Source organism: Parasteatoda tepidariorum, chromosome 10 (assembly GCF_043381705.1).
Source record: "Parasteatoda tepidariorum isolate YZ-2023 chromosome 10, CAS_Ptep_4.0, whole genome shotgun sequence".
Lineage (NCBI taxonomy): Eukaryota > Metazoa > Arthropoda > Arachnida > Araneae > Theridiidae > Parasteatoda > Parasteatoda tepidariorum.
Window position 1 is genome coordinate 33,801,822 of NC_092213.1, and position 23,948 is coordinate 33,825,769.

At 26.7% G+C, this 23,948-nt stretch overlaps 1 protein-coding gene and 1 long non-coding RNA gene across 3 annotated transcripts in view; one reads left to right on the top strand and one right to left on the bottom strand.

Moving 5' to 3' along the window:
• The window catches only part of LOC107457539 (zinc finger homeobox protein 3), a 235,277-nt gene that overhangs the window by 134,034 nt on the left and 77,295 nt on the right, over positions 1–23,948 (bottom strand). For both annotated transcript variants that reach the window (XM_016075712.3, XM_071186296.1), the window contains one exon: positions 20,672–20,722. The gene's annotated coding sequence lies outside the window, so the exon portion shown is untranslated. The remainder of the gene's footprint in view (positions 1–20,671; positions 20,723–23,948) is intronic.
• LOC107457542 (uncharacterized) overlaps positions 1–23,948 on the top strand; it is a 115,082-nt gene that overhangs the window by 50,321 nt on the left and 40,813 nt on the right. The window contains exon 2 of the long non-coding RNA XR_011637897.1: positions 15,171–15,202. This is a non-coding gene — a long non-coding RNA (uncharacterized lncRNA). The remainder of the gene's footprint in view (positions 1–15,170; positions 15,203–23,948) is intronic.

The window sequence follows — 23,948 nt, forward strand, 5'->3', positions numbered from 1 at the left end:
TTTTTATTTAATGCGTGTAATAAAAATATAATTTTGAAAACCAAAACTTCCGGTAAATCATTACCATGTAATCTGAAAAATTACAAAATCAATGATTTAAAAACAGTATATTTTGATTTTATTACCAGAATTGATGTCTTTTTTTTACCAGAAATATTTTTACTATACAATGCGATAGTTTTGCCATAATTATTTTGTCCGTACAGCGTACTGATTATAGCTCATTTAGTTGTTGCTTCGAGAAACGGCATTCAAAAATCATCAAACATTTAAGATATTTATTTTTTAAACGAGCGCTATCTATGAATTTATCAACTAACTTTCTATTTTTTATTTATTTATTCATTTTATTTTTTTATAAATTTTTAATCGAAAGCCTTTTATTTAACTTCCTTTAGAAGTTCGGATTAAGAAAAAAACACTCTCTTCTATTTCATTTATTTTCTATAAAAGCGATTTTTTTCTCTTCATACAATTCTAAAAATAATTAAAAATATATTACTACAAAAAATACTTTAGTTTTTTTCTTCTTTTGTATAATGTTTAAAGAAAACTTTTTTTTTTGTGTCATTGAAACTAATGTGTATTTACTTAACTAAATTGATAAATGTACGTTTACTTTTAACAAAATTCTTATTTGTTGCTAGTATCGTGTCTTCTATTATTAACTTTGATTTATTGGATAGTTTCTCATATTGCTTTAATTATTTCATATTTTTAAAAGTTTTAAATCTTTTCTATAAGCAGAGCACGCAACTAATAATCAACGATATCTTGATTAAGCAAAGTCATAAAAAAAAGTAAGTTTTGTTATTTACCATAATAAAATTTAATTAAAATACGCACCATAATAAAAATTGTGCTTTGAATTTAAGTATTTCTTATAAACTATTTTTCCTTATAAACTCTATATACTTTTACACGATACAAGCTTTATTTATGCGCTAAATTTCTATTCCTATTACTTCAATATAAAACAAAATAACAGCTTATTAAAGATATGCTGAACTCTGTATGAATTTAAATCTTTTATAAATGTTTATCTTATGTTGAAAAACTTTGTGGATTTTGTAAAATATTTTATTATATATTACTATCCATTAAGACATTATACCATAATAACAATTTTATCAGAAGAAATTATAATGTCGTATTTATCGAGAAAATAGTTTTTTTTATTTAGTGACTTTAATACTAACATGATACAGATTTTGTAACTTATAACATAATAAAAAATGTTTAAACACCAATAATATCTAATAAAAAATATCAAATTATGAAACATAATTTGTTTTTATTTCATGTATATTTTTTCTGCTGAATTTTTTTTTTGTTATAGAAAATGATTCATAATTTTGAAATGTGCACGACCCTTAATAATTATATTTTTATTTTATTTATTTATTTTCGGATTGTAATGAATAAAATATATAGCGAAATGAAAGCTCAATAATGAATTACATAAAATAATACACTTCATAAAAACAATACTTGATAATAAAAATCCAGCACAATTGAGAAAATTTTTAATTCGTAATAAGGTATGTTTGATTCAAATACAATTTCAATTGTTGTTGTTTTTCCTTAAACTACTTTTAATTGTTGCTGTTCGTAACGTTTTCTAATATATTTGTTAATATAAGTAATGTAATCTGTAGTTCCGAATTATAAAATTAGAATCTGAAATAAAATTAAAACCATAAAAAATTATTTTATAAATTAATTTGCATAATAAAAGTTTCTGAATATTCTTAACTTATTTAAAATGAACAATTAGAATAATTTAAAATAAATGCAATAAATAGATTTAGTTCGAAGATATGAAGTTTCAATAAGAAGTCTAAATAAATTTTCTAACTCATAAATATAACTTTCGATGCAGAAATGAACGCACAAAAAGTCAACTCTAGAAAAAATACTAATAGTAAAAACAAAATATAATCACATAAGTTCATTTATAACATTTAGCTTACACACGTATTAGGACGCGATAAATTGTTTTTAAAAAATTACACATTTTTAATGCATCAAATAAGAAACTAAATAATTAAAGAACTCCTTTTATTGAAGATTTTTATGTTCAGTAAAAAGACTGAATAAAATTTCTAACTTGTAAAGATAACGTTAAGAGATACGTGCTTTGTGTAAAAATGAATGCGCGAAAGTCTACTTTTTTAAAAGAAAAAAAAAGTGATAGCGCAATACAATATATAAACACATCCGTTCTTTCAGCTTATACATTTACCAGAGCACGAAAAAACCAAAATTTTAAAATTTAAAGCTTATATTTCTACGGCAAAGATCAAAATGCATTCATATGAACAAGCTTGTCTCAATTCGCTTTATTTCAACCATACAGAACTAGTTGAAGTAAAAAAAAAAAACCAAACAACTCTTATCGATTCGCTGTAACATTTTCTGATAATATCCCACCTCCCTAGTACTCATGGAAAAAAAAAGGGACCTCCTTCAATTACATTCTTTCCCCCCAAAAATTAAGAACTTTACCATAGGCCCTTCAACAAGGATGAAACAGCTCTGCTAAAAACCAAGCGTTTGAATTATGCATTTCGTAGAGCTACGACACATTCTTTTAAACGAAGAGAAGCTATTTTTTGCAAAGGAGGTGGAGGTGGAGTGTGGGGGTGGAGGAAGACAAAATTAATATTTTTTCCCACGTTTGCGCATTAAACATGTATTCTAGAACCGCCATGTCAAAAGAAGCAAGCCTAAAGAAGCACCATCATTTTCATCGATTATAAGAAGCAAGCAATCGACTAGTGGAAGCCATTATGGTGGCAGAAGAGAGAATATGTTCGTGGAGGATACGTTTTATCGATTTTTTTACATTTTTTTAAAGATTTTAAAATGTGCTAGGGCCGGGGAGAGAAAAAAGCGCCATCTGGTTGATCGAGTTAAAATACATATATGTTTTTTTTTTCTTTCGCAATTTTTGTAATTTCCGATGAATAAATGGTAGTAGAATCGATAAATGAAATACGGTTAATATTTTGGGTTTTTTCGGAAAAGCTTTTTTAAAGGAAAAAAAAAGGAAAAAAATTCATTAAGAGTTCGAAATATGCGAGAGTATTGGCGTTCTTTTGTTAATCAAGAAACGTAATGAAGATCGCCAATATTTGGAAGAAATCCCAGAGTACCGCCAACGACGAGTGTTGCCAACGCCATGTAATTATATATGAAATACATAAGCAATCAACTTTAATGATATTCTGCATTCCAAGCTTTTATATCTAATAATTTAAATTGTTTATTAGTTTATAAAGATGCAAATTCATTAAATTACGAATTCAAGACATATATTATACGAGAGTATTGGCGCTTGTTTGATAATTAAAGAACGTAATGAAAATCGCCAATATCCAATACCAGAAGCTAGTAACTGCGCAAATGACGAATAATACGAACGTCATTGTGAGATATGGAATTAATACGGAATTATAAAATGCACTCGTAATCACCTTGACTGATATAATATATTTCAACTTTTTCGAGAAAAAAATATTTTAAATTTTCTACTTCTTATCACGATATTAATTAATTAGATAGCGAATACCTTCCTTTATATTTGTAGACAAAAGTTACAGACTCAAGGACATCTATAATAGAACAAATCATAATTTCCCTTAAAAAATTTAAAGTTTTAAAATTAATTTTTGAGACAAGGAAAATCTAATGCATAAAACTATATTTATGTTACAAACTTTTTTTCAAATATGTAGCTCAGCAAAAACGTATTCTAAAAAATAGTAATCACTAATCGCAAAAATATAATCTTATATGCGAAGAATATTTAGTTAAGTCCTGACGCATAATGTCCATTTAGACAAAAATTCAACATACACATATAATAAGGCTATTTTGGAAACAGCATTTCCTATTTGAGTGATGTAGCACTTAAGGGATGGGGATACCAGTTTAGGTGCCTACCCTTTCATTTGATCGTGACCAAATTTGTATGCTATTTCTAACAAAACTAATAAAAGGAAGAGTTCTAGTTTGTTGCTTGCGATTTTAACCTCCAATTTCATACATTTAAATAAAGATATTTTAATACCAGAGATGCCAACTTGCTCCGGACAGCAAATATGTATTTTAAAGTGATAGTTTATCAATTGTGATTCTTGATTTAATAAATTCAATTTGGTAGATTTTTATCCACCATTATTTCTAAATAATTCGCAGGCTTATATAATTCACCACTTTAGAGTAGTTATGTCATGCTATACCTTTTAAAAAGCAAGCAAAAATAGTCAAATATTTGCAACATTTAGTTTAAAGTTATTTACCGTTTTTTTTAATTATTTCGGCGTGTTCGGAGCAGTTGGCATCTCTGTAATACTATACTTCTTTTTTTATTAAATTCGATATTTTGCATTAAAAAATACATGCTTTACTAAATTGTAAACGAGTTTATAGCATGCATTATGTATTAGTTATATAATTTTTTTTTTGTTTTTTACTTTTCACACATTTTTATTTCATAACCTGACATTGATTAGAGCAAAAAAATTATAAGTAAAAAAGTATTAACTAACTGAATAAATGTAAGGTTTAATTAAACAGCAAGCATTTTTTACTATAGGAAAAAGAGCTGAGAAAAAATAAATTTTTAAATTTTGAGAAAAAATCTATAATTTCTTATATATTTTTAGAGTTCAAAATTTACTTCATAATTTGAGATTGTTTAATGGTATCACTGTTTAACTAATTTTGTTTGATAATTTGTAAAATATAGTGTCTGCAAATTTAAAAAATATCTGTTGCATTAAAATTCAAAGTTTGATGAGTTACAAAGTATTTCGCATAAACTCTTGTTTTTTTCTTTCTTCCATATTTTACAAAAATAGTATTAAAAAATGAAAAAAAGTATAGCAAACTACTTTAATGCACTGCGTTCCTGTAAGTATAAGATAATTTAGACAATTCAAGATTAATCAAAATTACCAACTCTTTCTCTTTCAAGAGCATCATATAAGGAGGGCCAACGTTGCTCCCACAGTAAAAAGAGATAGTACAGAGAATGAAAAACATCCATGCCTTGTCCGGGATTCGAACCCAAAACTTTTCTGATGCAAGGCCTGTACCCTGACCCCTACACAGTTCAGTCGGCTCCAGGTCGATTATAACTGTATGATTCTCCATCATTTATAAAGAAAAACAGTCAAAATGGCTTTAAAAAAGTGCCACTATAATTATACTACTCTGTGCAAAATTTACTACTTTTATATTCATCGTAAAATAGTTCAAATAATAAACAAGAAATATCGAAACTGTCGAAAATTGTTATATAGTAGTTTTCACCCATAGGAATAAAAAAACACTAAATAAAATATTGCAAAATATAATGAGGCATATTCATAGAAAATGTATTTAAATAAAAACAGACTTTTATTGTTCAAATGAGATTTGATCTCAGGTAGGAAAGTTAATCTGCTTAACCAAATCGGATAAACATAGATACAAAATAATCGAAGAAAGAACATTTTGTTTTTGTTTTTTTACATTGAAAACACATCAAATGTTTTTTGCTATATTTTCCACGAATACTATTTAAGAAATTGATATATTTCCTTTATAATAATGTCTTTTTATATGAACAAATTTTTATTTTAACTGTAAATTTATTTATCTTTTGATACTTTAAGCATACAATAAAAGCTTTTTAATAAAAAAAAATTATGAGCCGCTTATTTTTTTTTTGTCATGAAGTGTTTAAAAAAAATAAATTAAAAAAATTTAATTTTCTTTTCAATAAATGGTAGATAAAATTCAGGTAAACTGGTAATAATATATAATATTCCTTTATAATAATTTTATAATAATTTTATAAGGAATAATATAATTTTATAATATTCCTTTAGTTGCAAAATAATTTTAAAACTTTGGATAAACATTTTCGAAAAATTTTGGTTGAAATAAATACGTTTTACGACTTGGGAAAAACTAAAAAAAAAAACATAATGCATCCTTAATTGTAGCACTTTTATGTATTTTAGGAATTACAAAATTACGACTTAAATTGTAATAAATTATGTGTAAATGGATAAAATACTCATTATAAATTTTTATAAAAAAAATATTTAAGATTTCAGAATTTTTTTTAGTAAAATCTTTAACTAAAAACTAAACTTTAATAAAAACATGTTATTACTTCATTGTTGATACCGAATTTTTTTTTGGAATTTTAGAAAGACAATCTGCAGCTTATGCCAATTTTTCAGAATATGTTCTGTTCCAAAAATAGGACAATAATCTGCCTATTCTTTTACAGCCATTGCTTATTCTTTTTTGTTAATCCAACAATTTGCTTAATCATTTCTAGAATGCTCAATTTCAGGGTTCTTTTATTTACCACAATATTCTTTTAACAGCAATAACAAGTGACGTAGAAGCAGTAAAAGCATTTATTTCTGACAATTTTGTGCCAAATCAATTTTAAATCGTAGTGATTAATAGCCATCATGGCTTAGGTGCGTGAATGTTTAGAGTTACTTTTGAAAATTAATGGTTCGCTTATCCTATTGTATGACCTTATTCAGAGTCTTAAATTAGAGGGATTTACAAGTATGATCTGTTCTAAAAAAAGTGACATTGATCTTTTTCTTTTACATCCAGAAACATTAATTATTTGCAATAATTTACCATCATCTGTATTAACACCAATAACAAATAAATTTTAAAAAAAAATGCAATTTGGTGCAGAATCAATCTTAAATTCTTAAATAACAACAATTAAGAATAAGAAGAATCTGAGCTCGCGAATAAATCATGTAGCTTTTGAACACAAATTATTCACTTACCCTATTCTTAGGGCCTTATTGGGACCGATTAATTAAGGAGTTCAAAATCATGTTCTGAACCAAAATTTAAATTTTTATTGTTTTGTATTATGTCAATCCAATAATTAAGTTAAAAAATGCTTCTAAAATTCTTTCATTTTAGATCTTGCAGGCAGTAATTAAAATTAAATAATAAAGGCTTAACAAATACAAACAGCAGCCATTTTTGAGCAGAATCAACCTAAAATGATAACAATGGAAAATGAGAACAGAAACAAAGTAAATGGATGGATTGAGTTGCTTTCTGAGAACTATTGAGTCCTTTATCCCTAATAATTTTACGGCTTTATTGATGGTTTGAGATAAAAATGAGACAGAGGGTTAATCCAACAGTTTAATTTAACTAAGATTCTTCTAGAATATCCTAATTATAGATCTTTTATTTACCCTAAGATTTTTAACAGCAATAACAGACGACGAGATAACACTAAAGCACAAATTGCAGACAGTTTTGCGCAGTATCAATTTTAAATTCTAAAATAAAAATCATTAAAAATCAGTAGAATCTGAGGACGTGAATCATGCGAGTTTGTAGCTTATCCTATTGCTATGGCATTATTGAGACCCTTAAATTGGTGTTTTTGAATTATGGTCTAAGCCGAAATTAGAGGACAAAGCTTCTTATTATTTTACATCGTTTTAATCCTGCAATTTAATAATTAAAAAAACTTTCTAGAATGCCCTAATTCGGTACTCATTATTAAAACAATCTTTTTAACAACAATAACAAAGAAACAACAGTAATAAAAACACGCACACACACACAAATTACAGGACAGTTTTGAGCAGAGTCAAATCTTAAATTACAACAATTAAGAGTTAACACGGCCTGTGCACGTGCAGGATGTATCACATAAGCAACAGAGGCAAACAAGTCAAGCCGCTGCTCTTACACAATTGGATACGTATTTACGGTTATCATTATTACCACTGCTTAACGCGGCGAAATTAAAGCGAGTTAGAACTAGAATGAGAGAAGGAAAAAAAAAAGAGGCAACGACGCTTGGGACAAAATTATTAAAGCCTTAATAAGAATCAATCTGGGGTTGTTGGAATCTGGCCACACCCTCTTTCATCTAGGGAACAGGAAGATGACAAGAAGAATCGTAATTAATCTTCTCTTCAATTGCTACCACTTTTGAAAGAAGAACATTGTCTCTCAATTGAGCTTGAGCAGCTTGTTCTTTAAAGAAAACAAGTTATCAAGTACTTTTTGTACATTAGTCCTAATGTATGGATTTTATACTGAAATGGTTGTAAAAATTAATTATTCTTTTGTGGCAACCAAATCGCAGGCGTGTCGAGAATAGGGGAGAAAAAGCTTCTGATTCTATGAAGCTATATTAAATTTTGAAAAATTTGCATAAATGTGGAAAATAGTCGTCTTTAATTAAATTTAAATTCACAGTAAAATGTATTGTTTCATAATTTTAAAGTAATTATCTTTACGGGTAATATTTTGGTAATAATTAATTTATCAAAAAAAAAATACACTTAAATATAATATTATTTTTAATAATTTCAGAAGAGTCATCAGAGTGGACTTAGATAATTTTTACAGAACCATGCTAAAGTGATTGCATAAAAATGGAGCAAACGAGTTATTGTAATACATTATTTGATTACCAAAAATTCAAAATAATGATAACAATAATAACATTAATAGCAAAATATTTAAACAACTGATTATCTAAATATGGATCATTCAAATTAGTGTAATATATTACTTGATAAAAAAACAATAGCGAAATATTTAAAAAAATTTTAAAAAATTAAATATTGACGATAAATTTACAAATTATTATCAAGCTTCTGCAATTATTCAATGCATGGTGTTATGCAATGCAATCTTATTCAATGCATGATGCTATCCTCTGCTTATTCTTTATAACGTTAAAAACATTAAAAAAAAGAGAGATACTAACATAATACTTCGGAAATCGTCAATTGTTTTAATAAACTTAGGATAATTATTTTGAAATATATAGCATGTGATTAATATTATACGCAAGTTCTGCTAATGCGAATATTTGTGTATTTTAATTAACATATTAGCCGTAAGAAATTTTCATGGAAGTCTGTGTGTTTAATTTTGCTAAAACAGTAAATGTGCTAAAATTTGCTAAAATTCGTAAAATAAGTGTTTAAATATGCATCTCAAATTAAATTGCAGAATATTACTGCTCCGCGTTTAATATTACTGTTCCATGTTCATAAAGAGAATACATAGAAAATATTATGAGAGTATATTATACTATATGTTTAAAAATCACATTATTTTCCTATTGATTAAAATATATTCATGCTTTAAATTTCATTTCTTTCATATTTTTATGTAGTTATATAATATATAAAAAGTGTGGTATCAAATTAAATTAATATAAAACTATATGTATTGTTTTATTTTTTGTCTCAAGACTTTATTTAAGCTAAAACTAGGCACAATAAAACAAAAGGCTTACATAATATTTATCATCTCTATTTCGTATTGTAATAAATATTATAATTTATTTCATGTTGTAGATCCTATTTTCAACATAATTTAATTAAATATGTCAAGCAACAATATGCTTGCATATTATAATTTTAATCATGTTATATATATATATCTCATTTCTCATGAAATATGCATTTATATGATAATTACAAAATATGGTATTAAATTACATAAATATAAACTATATCCAATTTTTTTTCGTTTCCAGAATTTAGTTTTTAAAAAAATAAATACGAGGATCACATGCTATTTCAATTTTTATTGCAATAAATATTATAATTTTTTCATATTTTCATGTATCGTAATAAATACTATAATTTTTTTCATTTACCACATAATTTGATATTAATATGTCAACTAAAAAATTTATATAACTTATATATCATGTTTGTAACTTTATCAAAATGCACGAAATAAATACGAAATAGTAATAACAAAACACCGTTTTTATTATTCCGTATTTCGTATTTACTATTTCGTACGCTATAAACGAAAAAACACGAAATAATAAATACGAAACACTGTACTACATGGTACACACGAAATAATAAATATCAAGCAGAAATATAAAACACTGAAATTTAAAGCAAAATATGTACTTTCAATATTATTAGTTTTATTAATATATTAAATAAAAACATATTTTATAAGCCTTTATAAAATATTCTTTAAAAATGCTTCATTTTATAAAGCAGATTAAAATATTCTATTACAAACTTACTGTTTCCTGTTCGTTAAAAGAACGAAAAGAACAAGTGGAAACAATTTATTTTTAATATATTAGCTTCTGAAAAGGTAAAATGAAAAATTACTTTTTGCGTGCATTTAAAAGTCAACAAAAAAATTTTAAACAGCAAGACGATGTATCAAAAACTACCTCTAAATTGAACGCAGAGTTTTTCAAATTTCACTCCTTATGAGTTACGGTCCACTGAAACCAGTTACTTTAGAGACGTGTGCATACTTTAATTACATGTAACATTTAAAATAGAAGAGCTCTTATGTATAATTGAAAAGCTTTTTATTTACATATATGCTTAATTAGACTTCGTTAGACCATTTGTAATATTAAACTAACAAAAGATGCTCGTATTTTGCTCTAGAACAATATTAAGCGGAGGCGAGTGTAAGCGCAATTAAAAAGAAACTTTACGGTATACAGCTTTCTTCAGATAAAAAAAATGCTTTTATTCTAGAAAGCAGCGTAATTAAAACCAAGACTGAATTGTAAAGAAGCTCCACTAAGGATCGCCAATCAGCGTTTGAATTTTTACCTTTTTAGTTAGCTCTCTTTGTTGTTTGTCATTTTCTCATGAAAGAGAAATAAAAAAAAGATGCGTAAAGAAGTGAATTCTTTGAAGTTGGGAGAATATGTCTATGCAAAAATATATTGCTGGTTTTAAATTAACGTCGGATATCTTTTTTTTTTAAGAAAGAAATTTCAATAGCGTGTTTTAAAATACTTCGTTTGATCAAATCGAAATTAGGAATGTGATATTTATTTTGGAATGTATGCTTGCTCGTAAAGATCGGCTGCGGAAAAGGAATAACGAATTGAAGGAAAGGTCGTCGAATGAAATTGCAAAAGGAAATATTTGAACCTGGAAAAAAACTATTATTGACACAAAATTAAATGTAATTTTAAAATTATAAAAAATTATTTAATACTTGTCCGTTTTCAAACACTCTGATATTTAAAAAGAAAACTTCTTTGTGCTTAATTTGAAAATTAAATATTAAATTTCTTAATAGTTGGATAGTTATAGGATAAAGATTTTTAGTCGAAATTTTTGCACTCAATTTCAATTGTAAATTAATTTATGCAAATTAAGAAGCTTGTACATATATAAGTACAAAATTTATTAGTTCTTTATTCGACTGCTTATTAAGCGTTATTTTTCCAAGAAAAATATAAAATGCACAAAAAAATTAAATTATTTAAAGTTGGGAAAACATATCTGAGTATATATATTGCTGTTCAATTTAAAATTGAATATTTTTTTAAGAAATAGAAAAAGAAATTACAATCGAGAAGAAATTTTTATATTTCTTAAAATTTTAAGAAAGAAATTTTTAGAAAGAAAATTCAATAGCGTGTTTTAAAATGTTTTGTTCGATAAAATTGAATTTAAGTATGTATTTCCAAGTATTTCACGTAAGTTCGTAAAAGTATTTCGAAAGTAAGTAAAACTTACAGAAAAGAATTAATATAGTCGAAATACAGGCAATTAAATTTACAAAAGGAATATTTGCACCTGAAAAATAAACATCAGAAGTTTTATTGAACCAAAATTGAATGTAATTCTTGAATTTTGAAGTTATGATTTACTTGTCTAAATGCATCCAAGAGATACCGATATTTGCTAAGAGATACCGATAAGATTTATTATATACCAAGAGATATACGATATTTGCTCTTAGCTTTTAAAATAGAAATATTTTTCTAACCTATCAATAATTTTTTAACTAACATCTATGCAATTTGTTCAAAAATCCCCTCGTTATCTTGCAATCTAAAGAATAATAATTTTTAAAAAAAATAATTTCATAATTTCCTAGACCATAATTAATTTTCAAAAATTAATATACTTTATTAGTTCGGGGGAAATTCCTATTATAAACTTTTTGATATTTTAATTCTATATACAATTAAGACACAATTAATGTAAAATTAAAATTTTAAGAAATCAGGTTATGAGCCTAAAAATGAGATATAAATTATTTTCATTCAGACTAAATTTTTTCAAAAGTGATTAATGGTGTGATTTGAATTCACTAAAAGCAGAAAATTTTTGAATCAATTGAAATTTTACTATTGAGCAATTAAAAGTACAAATGAAATCGTTATCCTTTTCAATTTTCTCAAGCTTTAGTTCATATTTAATTATTCATATACAAATGTATATTCATAAAATATTGTATATGAAACTTCCTAACGTTTAAGTATAGATCATTTATGTACACAGATTATCTTTTTATATACTTTTTACCTTTTACAACGAAATTTCCTTTAATTAATCCTAAGATTAATTAAATAAATAGTGTAATAAATGTGACTTAATCAGGCAATCCTAATTGCAAATACTAATTTTTTAATAAATGTGAATACTGTCAAAATTTTTAGTGAATTAGATTATTAAAGTCTTGATTTAAGTTTTAAGTCTTTTTAAATGTACTTTAATCGAATTTCCACCAGGGGGCGTATCTCTTCAACCCAGCATGAGTTTTATTCCCAGCTATTACATGATATCTCCTGATTCTTTTTTTCGACAACTTTTGTCAGACTTAGTTTATAACACTGCTTGGTTTCCGTCACGCCTGGTATATTATTCAAATTCAGTGGCAGTGCAGCCGATTCTGATTTATGTGCTATTAATCTATTTACTGTCCAGCGCAATTCAATTCGAGATTAAGTTTTAATTTTTTATGTTTGCAAATGAAATTCTTCAAATCTCAATGCTAAATACTAAACAAAATAATAATATTATTTTATTTAGCATTTTAGCAATTATTGGCAAGGAGGTTCCCTATAAATAAAATAATACCAAATCGCTGTTTTAATTTCATCTTTATTCGAATAGAATAGAAGATGCTTTTTCAAAAACTCTTCTGATTTCTAAATAAAAAGATTCTTCCCGAACTATTTTTATTAAATTTAAGAACTCATTTTAGACATGCCGATGTCAAAAATTCATATTGTCTGATATGAATATTGACGGAATTTAATATTCTAATCATTTGCGAATGATTAGGTTTCGCCTAGCAACAAATCATACTAACTATATCACTCGTTTGAAAATAGCCATAGAAAAAAAAAAGAATCATAATGGCTGAGAAGATGAGAATTAAATTAAAAACCGAGAAGGCGATCCATTCAGGCTAAAGAGGAAATGACGAGCGTAAATGACAAAAATTTTAACTTATATTCGCCACTGAAAGGGTCCAACGACAATTACGGCCTGAACCCCGCCTTTGACAGAACGCGACAAAGGTCGTGATTTAAGAGTAAGAGTAAGACAAAAAAGTAGACAGCTGTGTCGATCACGTGATCCCTTTTGCTCGGACGAAGTGGTTGTATTTCTATTCTTTTCTTCGTGATTGCAATTTATTTCGAGTTTTCGTCATTAAGGCGTTAAAAAAGGCGGTGCCTTATCAAGAGCAGCCTTGATTGAGATAGAGTTTTGGGTGACACATTATGACCTAACCCATATCATACACCACACCCTTGTTTTGATTTTAAACAACCAATCAGGATATTTATTAAAAGAAAGTGTGATCTTCTTTAATAGAAGTATTATCTTCATATCAAGCTTGAATTTTTTCGTTCGTAAATCATGAGAGGTTTTAATAGGATCATAAATTTCCGTTCTTCAAGTTTAGTTATTTTGAATAGAGTTAATCGAACAATGGGTTAATTGAACTTAATATAAGTTCATTGGTAAAAGAACAGCTGCAAACTATGATGTTTTAAATTAATGCTCGCCTTCATTGATTACATTGGTGCATCATTTTTTCTGTGTAATTCTTACATAATGCAATTCTAAAGTATTTGAAAAATAAGTTCAACTTTTAGTCATAATATGGAGGAAATTTCTGTAACTTTAATAAGGTATTAAAGTGAACCGTTTTTTCTGCCAGGCTTAATAAAGTATAACAAAGTAACAAGCACGATAATGTGGTTCAACTGAGAACCATATTAAGGTTGGGGTAAATTTGATTAATATTATGGTTCAAAATCCACTTGAAGTTTTTTTATTTACTTCATTCTCAGAAAAATTAGGTATTGAAAACTGAACTTGTGAAAATTCAATAACTTTCACACGTTCAGTAATTTTTTCACTAGACATGAACTTTCGCCTGAAACCTAAGCTTTTATGTGAATGCATCGAAAGACAGTTCAGATTTAGCACCGTTCACAAGTTAACTTTCAACGAGGAGGTAATGATACTGCCATGAAAAAATATGTTAAACGTTCAATTAAATTTATTTTTCTGGGGATGAGACTAAGTTCATTGTGTTTGTAAGGGATTATATTTGGAATAATAGTGAGCTTCATACTCATTGAATTATGTTTTTTCAACAAGTGGACGTATAATATTTTCCCTCTAAAAGTGTAATTTGGGAATAATATTTTTCTGTTAACTACACATTATTGTAATTTTGGATTCAAATATTTTTTGACAGACAATTTTTAACAATTTTCCTTTAAAACTTTGAATAGAGGTTGGTTAATGACAAAAGCAGATCGTTAATAACTGCGTGATTTAGTCACTGTTTATTTATGTAATTGAATTAGCTCATTTGGTGAATATGGAATATGACGTGGAAAAAATGTGATATGGAGAAAGATAATGTATTGGAAAAGGAAAGTTGTTTTTACTCAAATAAAGCAGAAAAATATAAAATAAATTCCCTTTCTCCATGAAAAAACGAATAGATGTGATTGTGTTGGCTTTAAAGACGATTTTTTGATCAGTAGTAATAGACTATTTAAATGGAAAAATTGAGTTAAGGCTTTCTAAACATTGAAATAGCAACTTATAATCTTGAAATTTAAGATCCTGGAGATTTCTAAAAGTATAATAATCATTATATATACAATACGCGATTGTAATAATCATCATTAAATCATTTTGCTTTAAGAAATCTAAACTTTTATTTTGTCAGCTTTGTTCGACATTTTAAAATACTGATTAACAATGCTTCTTAAATATTGTTGATAGTTTAATACATAAAATATTAATTATTGGTAGAAAAATAATTAAATATTTACCTTAATATACTTAATTAAAATAAACTTCTTATATTTTAAGGAGGATGAAAACTACATGGACCCTTGATGTAGGTGAGTACATTTTTCGAATATCACTGATACATTTTATGCGAAATATAATACAGGTTCTAATTGATAATGCAATCATCATGGTATGCATTTCAGTATTACATCCGTTATACTTCGAAGAAATTAATTTTTTAATAATATAAAATATAAATACAATTTAAATTAAATAAAATAATTTCATTTAATAAAAATTAATTTTCCAAGAATTTGTTTAAACCACTTGTTCTGGCTAAACAGTCAAGTGTGACTGTTTGTTACTGCATTATTTTAACATTAAAAAATCAGTATCACTCTTAGTATAGACTTATTTTTTATAATATTACGGATATTTTCCACTATATAATGGATATTTTATTCCATAAAATGGATATTTTTTCAGCATGTTCAATCGTATAATTAATATTTTTCACTATTGAAGGTATATTTTTTAACTTTATAATGAATATTTTCAGCTATAAAATATATATTTTTTACTGTAAAATGACTAGTTTTAAACTATAAAAAATTATGCTTTATTATGAGCATCATAGATCAAACAATTTCAACTATAAAATGAATTGAGATGATTTCAATCAACTGTAGGCTCTAACTATCATCATTATAGGTAATGTGCATGCTGAGTAATTTTAGTGGAAATTAAAATTTTACAGAAAGAACACAGTGGTGAGAAATTTGTAAATTGTACAATGAATGAAAATGGAGAAAAAAAACTGCAAAGCAACTGAAATGTTAGAAACTTAAAATTTTCCAACACAGTTTCAATGACGGGAAAATGTAAATTTTTTATCACAGTTGCAAGGAATAGAAAAAGAAATTTCCTGACACAGTTTCAATAAGCGGAAAATGTAAAGTTCCATCACAGTTGCAAGGAATAAAAAATAAAAATTTTCAATACAATTTTAAGGGGTGGTAAATATAAATTTTCATCACCGTTGCAAGGAATAGAAAAGAAAATTTTCCAATACAGTTTCGCTGTGTGTGAAATACAAATTTTCATTACACTTGCAAGGAATAGAAAATAAAATTTTCCATGACATTATTATGAGTATAAATTCTGTTTCGGTTGAGTTCTCCCAATAGTAAATTCAAACTTTTCCAGGAGTTTAAACTAAATTACAATTATACATTTCAATAATATTCCGCTATTTTTCCTCTTTATCAAAGTCTAAAAACTATGGCAAATGCTAAAACAGTCGCCAGACTTTTCAATTAAAACTGGCACCAACACCCCATAAGGATCAGAGATAAAATGCCATCAACCCCCTCAAGGGTCACTCAAGTTGATTTTCAGAGTGGGAGGCAATTCTAGTTAAAAGCAAAGGATACTTATGAGGAGACTGTCTGTGTCACACTCTGCAATGGGCCATACAGTTAAAAGGAAACAACAGGGGTGCGAGGGATACATTGGGTGGTCCTGGTTTTGATGAAACACAGATTTTTTTGAAATCTGGAATTTCTAAGCAGACAGATACTATTTCGCAGTTGCCGACGCCTATGTGCTGATAAAAGAAATGAAGGTAAAGAGTAGGATGCTGATGGAAGAGATACAGTCACTGTATTCCCAAACATTGCATTTTTGCAGAATTTTCAATTTTGGTAAATAATTTAATTTCTAATTTTTATCTGTTACTATGTTCGCCTAAAGCCGTTAATGTAATTTATATTATTTAATATTACTTTTAATATGGGCAGAAATAAGAATTTTAGTTTTTTAAAAGTACAATCAACATCTTGGTGTGCTAAAAAGTTTTGATAAAGCTAGAGTGTAAGAAAATAAAACCTTATTACTTAAAATGGTCCCGAAAAAGTAAGCCTCTTTCAGATCTTGCTCCCTTAAAACAGTGTTTCCCAAACTTATGTCCTTTGTGTACCCTTTCTAAACTTTTCGTAACGCTGTGTACCACTAATAAAAAAATTAATGTATTTTTTACTATAAAAAAATTGCACAAAAGTTAAAAATCACAACTGGCTGTTGACACCACTAATTATTAACTGTTAACTGCAAAAAATAGCCAATGGAAAAATACGTAAACGTAAATTTTCATGGCTAGCTTTGTTTTTAAATAAAGCAATTTTGAAATTTTCGTTTGTTGCAAGATATTTCGCATAAGAACGCGTACCCCCGATAAACTGTTCCCGTACCCCTGNGGAAACAACAGGGGTGCGAGGGATACATTGGGTGGTCCTGGTTTTGATGAAACACAGATTTTTTTGAAATCTGGAATTTCTAAGCAGACAGATACTATTTCGCAGTTGCCGACGCCTATGTGCTGATAAAAGAAATGAAGGTACTTTGGTAAAGAGTAGGATGCTGATGGAAGAGATACAGTCACTGTAATCCCAAACATTGCATTTTTGCAGAATTTTCCATTTTGGTAAATAATTTAATTTCTAATTTTTATCTGTTACTATGTTCGCCTAAAGCCGTTAATGTAATTTATATTATTTAATATCACTTTTAATATGGGCAGAAATCAGAATTTTAGTTTTTTAAAAGCACAATCAACATCTTGGTGTGCTAAAAAGTTTTGATAAAGCTAGCGTGTAAGAAAATAAATCCTTATTACTCAAAATGGTCCCGAAAAAGTAAGCCTCTTTCAGATCTTGTTCCCTTAAAACAGTGTTTCCCAAACTTATGACTTTTGTGTACCCTTTCTAAACTTTTTGTAACGCTGTGTACCACTAATAAAAAAATTTATGTATTTTTTACCATAAAAAAATTGCACAAAAGTTAAAAATCACAACTGGCTGTTGACACCACTAATTATTAACTGTTAACTGCAAAAAATAGCCAATAGAAAAATACGTAAATGTAAATTTTCATGGCTAGCTTTGTTTTTAAATAAAACAATTTTGAAATTTTCGTTTGTTGCATAAGATAGTTCGCATAAGAACGCGTACCCCCGCTAAACTGTTCCAGTACCCCTGGGGGACCACGTACCACACTTTGGGAAACACTTCCTTAAAAGATGCCTTATTATAATACGATGTATTCAAAGACAGAAAATTAAGCAAAATATTCAAATTTCGAATTTTTTGAGCAATTCCTTGCATTTTTTAAGAGGGAAAGTTCCGTAAATCTGTCAAATCTTCACTAATTGACTTTCTTCTATTTAAACTGTAAATTAAAAATTATATTCGTTATAAGTACAATTTTTGTTGTTGTTATAAGCAATTTGAAATTTCAAACTGCTTTTTTTTTCTACCATGTACCATTTTGGCAAAGATTAGAGAACCAAAATAAAATCTCTGGTTAGAAAGTTTAAAATGTTAGATTGAGTAATTAAAAAATTTTAGGTACTTCAATTATTCTAATTGAAAATAAATTTTATTTTTATTCGAACATAAATCGATGCGTATGCTGCTAAAATAATGAGTATGCCACAAAAAAAAAAGCTTTAAAAAGGAAAACTGTACAACCACCATCTTGTATTATATTGTATCTCTTTTTCAGAATGACTATTTGCAATGTACTAGTAGTGTAAAAAAATATTTTTTAGAATATTGGTTACACCACTATCTCACAAAAGAAAAAAAAATCTGTACTCGGGTTTATTTATTTCACCAGTAGTTATTTTTTTTAATTTTATTTCAGCAATTTTAAAGCTGTTTTCACCTTATAAGTCTTTCCGGATATTGTATTGTCCAAATATTTAGTTGATTCAATCGATGCAATAGAAAATTATGTAACTATAATTTATAATAGAACATACACTACCCAGCAGTAATTGAAGTGAAAATTTCAGTTTTTGTTATTTTCTTCAATTTCTTAAAAAAATACTTGAGGATTATTTAATAACTTTAGGTCCTATGATTTCTCATACTTATCAAAAAAGTTTATAGCTTCCAGTGGTGTAAGGGACCGGTAAAAATTACTAACAAAAAAGTGTTTTTGAACAGCCTATGTCAGAACACAAAGCAATAAATTTACTACTTTTATCGATTTCTTTGGTTATTATATGCAATAATTGCATAAACTTTCGCAAACCGCGTTCAAATATTTATGGAGATACGGGCCTTATTTTTATAGAGCTAATTTTGCCTTATTTTTTATTTTATTTTTTGTTTACTATAAATTTAAAACCTGCAATAAAATGAAGCAAAATTTTGGAGCAATTTTTAGAAAATAACAAACTTTAACCTTCCGAAATTTAAAAAAAAAAAATAGTTGAAAATTAAGCAAGATATAAGCATTTAAATTACTTCGCGGAAACCATTTTAAAAAAAGATATAGTTTTGTATTGAATAGTATTTAGCAACTAACGAAAGCAGTTCGATTTGAATATCTTGAAAATTTAAAAAGATTCTTGCAATATTTAGTAGTTGTTGAACTTTTTCAAAGAAAGCTTTGATGATAAGAATTTTTCTATAAATATCGTTATTAAACAAGATTTACTAAAAAATAACATTGTCATTATAGGGATGATCCCCCTTAAAAGTAAATTTTTTCCCCCTTAGATCATCACATTTTGGTTTATGGGAGATTATTTTAAAGTATTATCATTCGGTATTAAATTTTGTCTTATATAATACAAAATAAAATACGTGAAAAATTTCTTTCCATTCAGAGCTTTTTTTAAAATATATAAAAAAGTACTTAGAAAAATGATTGAAACTTTCAAGAAATTCAAATCGGACTTTTTTTAGTTCTAAGTTACCAAATACGATTGACTACAAAATTATGAAAAATGTTTTTTTTTTCAATATTTCCACACGTACACAGTATGAAACATCTACTTTAAATGCTCATATTTCCACAGACTTAATGAATTTTTTGTAAATTTTAAAATTATAATTTCGATGTTAATTATTTGAAAACTTTTGTTTGATTTTATTTACAAAGTTACAGCAAAAAAACACTGGACAAAAAAATTTAGTTTATAAAGATATCCGTATTCCCATAAATATTTCATCTAGACTTACGAAAATGTACGCATTTATTACTTTTAACAAATGAAGTAATCGATACAAGATGCAACTTCATTACTTTATCCGCTGACATAGGGTGTTCACAAATATTTTTTTCGTTCAAAATTTATTACTGGCCCTCACACCTCTGAATGTGCCTTAAACTTTATAGATAAGTTTGAGAAATTGCTTGACCTAAACACCTCTAAACTTATAAAATAATTCCTTAAGTATTTTTAGAGAAATTTAAAAATTTCAAAAACTGAAAGTGTATCCTCAGTTATTGTAGAGTAGTATCTAGTAATAACTTTTGTAAAAGTGTAGTCATTTACTTCTCATTTCAGAATATTATAAAAATATTTTATTTCAAATTGGCAAAAATGTCTTCTACGCTTCAACTCACAGTGCTAGACCATATTTATAAAACAAAGCATGCTCTAGAATGATAATAGTAGTACCTATCCTGTCAGGTTTAAAAAAAGTCAAGGCAATAATTTTTTTTTTGTTCGCAGAACTTTCTGTGTCTACAGCATTACCAGATTTATAAATAATTATAAAACTTACCTACAACATGATGAACTTCGTATGGACAGAACGATTCGAATAATAAGATTCCTAAGGAAAAAGGAAACATTTATTTTTGGAATGGCACACAAATAGAATAAATGCACAAAACAATTTTTAAACTGGCATAAATAACTGGAAGTAATACGTTTAATAATACCATAGATCCTTGGAATTTTTAATATCGTAGCGATATAAATATATNCTACGTGCCGGGTGAAAGGAAAATAAATACTCAATAATTCAGTACTGAACAACTCTACGAAATCATCCACAAAACTAAACGACACAATTAATAAAGCTATAATAATTCCATATTTTATTATCTGTTTCACTTATGGTGGCTTTACGTCATTAGATTAAGCAAAACATATGTTTAGTAGCTCATCACATTAAGACATGAAATATGGATTGAAAATATCTCTGAAGTAAAATCATATTTCTCCTGAGTCATATTTCGAGGATAATATATATATATATACACGGAGAGAGAAGAATAACACGGAAAATAAAAGGGAAAAAATTATAAAATTATTAAGAAGGATTTTAAATAAAAAGTAAGGAAAGAAAATTATTCATATGGTTAAAAAAATTTAAAAATACAGAGATTAGGAACGAAAAGATCTGGCCTCTTCATCAATTCGTTCCGTTATATCCTTGTATTAATTAAGTCACAGCAAAATATATCAATAAAATATTTTCACAGTTAATTTTTCTAATTTTTAAATTTTTTTAAAATTATTTAAAATACATTAATGATTTCTTTTTCTCTTTCGTTTAAAATTTTTTTAAATAAATTTTTCCTTCCATTTTTTGTTTTCTGTGTTATTTTCTCGTTTTCTTTGTGCTATTATCTTACATTATAGGTTCTATATACTAGCAGCTTATGCGCAGTTAATAAATCTTAAAAACTTTGTTCTTCTTTGAAAGTTTTTCTTTTCTATCAATCTTAATATGGGTTTTACTATGTGGTAGTAAAATAATAAATAAAGCGTGAGGTTGAGGAAGATTGTATTTTATGAAAATTAATTTCAGATCTTATATCCATGCAAGATCTTTTATCTCAACAAATCTCCTAAGCTTTGAATAACAGCAGAAAATGCGATTTTTATTAAGAAATTTGTACCATAGAAGAAAGTAGACTCATAAATACTATATAAATGTTTTCTTTTTATCTAAAAAGTTCAATTAATTAAACTTAATTATTTTTCAACTATTTCTAATTTTTGCATAAAGAAATTATAAATTTTAATTTTAATTATGCATTTCTTGATATTTTCCTCATGAAGTAAAACCCACTCAACTTAAATAGTAAGGCATTACCCATAATATTGTCCAAAGTTACTTGAATCAAACTTTAAACTTTTCTTATTAGTTATCATTGCAATTAAGTCATTGCAATATCATTGTAATTAATCTTGATATTAAAGATAAATTTAGACTTCGCAGGTTTCACTGTATTTAATTTCTAAATCTTATCTACAAAGGTGAATACAACAGCAAATTGCAGTTACGAATTCTATGTATTTTAAAAAACTGCCCTTATTTTTTACTCTTTTTGAAACTGATTTCTTATGCTTTTTAAATGTAAAAAAATTGTGTCTAAAGTAATTTTAAAATCGTTTTTTTCTTCTCTTTTTATACCTTAATTTCTAAGTTTTTTAAGTATAAAAAATTATTTTCATCCATAGTTAGTTCATGGAGATTAAACAATTGGAGATGAATTCCAAATGATACACCTTTAGTATCAGGTTTTCAAAACGACTTTAAATGTCTATTATTTTACTTGATCAGAATAAAGTTGCAGGCAAATTTATAGCAAGTTTAAAATGAAAAAAAAATTATAAATGATAATTAAATGTTTATTCTTTATTTTTTAAAACAAGTTTTGTAAAAAGCAAATTTATTTATACAAATTTGAATTCGAACACTCATGAACGCTCAAGAGGGAAATGCAAATTCCAATACTATTTTATAAAATATTCTAGCTACTTTAATCAGTTTGTATTTGAACTTTTTCAACTTTTTGGAATAAAAAATAATTCAATCAACATTTAATTTAACGAGGACAAATATTTGTTGCTAAATGCCAAATTATGTTTGCCCTTCAATATCACCTTTGCAACTAACGTACTTAAGAGGACATAAAATATCTATGATTTAATTTGATCAGAATATAGTTAAAACTCAATTTATAGCCAAATTGACATAAAAATTGTTGCCAAGATACTATTTAATTGGATGATGATTCAAGTTTATTTTTAATATAAGGTTTATGTTGTAATTAAACTGCTATAAAATGAAAATTTCATTGATTGAATTCACTTACACAGGTGTTCAAAATACATTTAGAATCTTACTCTCAGAAAAAACTTGATTTGTGATTGGATTCCGAGAATTACGTGTACATGTTTTATTCCATTTTATGACAATTGTTAAAATGACTTTAAATTATCAAATGCGCATTACAGAAGTAATAAAGACAATTTTAAAGTTGAAATGCAAAATCTGCCTTAAGTAAGATGAAAAGAATGATTTAGATCATAACATTGCGTAATAGCTCTACCCTCCCCCCCCCCCGAANCCCTCCCCCCCCCCCGAAGAAAAATACTTGCTTTGTGATTGGATTCTAAGAAATACATGTACATGATTAGTGACATCTCATAGAAAAGGTTAAAAAGATTCAAAAATTGTCAAACATGCATTACAAAAAGGTATAAAAATGATCATATTTTGATTGAGATCATATTGTGTTACACAAGGTAAAATGGAAAGCTTGATTTATATTAAAATATTGTGCAATTCTAGGTCTAGAGAGAAAAATATACTTGATTTGTGAATTGATTTTGTAAACTACTTATACCTGCTTTATTTTACGGCAATTGTTGAAATGGTTTAAAATTATCAAATGCGCATTATAAAAGTTATAAAAAGGGCTATTTTATAGAATCGTTTGCTTAAATCTATTTTTTACCATGCGTTTTCTTGGTAGGTTAATGTGTATAGGTTAGACGAGGAGAGCATAATTAAAAATTGTGTTAATTGTTACACATGAAGTTTTTTAAATTAAAATATCTCATATTTGTTCATGGAAATTTCACCTTAAAAAACATTCACGTTTTATTTTCTTTTATATATATATATAGTTCAAAATATACATATATATATATATATATATATATATATATGTATGTGTGTGTGTGTATGTGCGTGTGACATAAAAAAAAGCTTCTATTAATCTTTTTATGTCACACACATATATATATACACAGTGCTG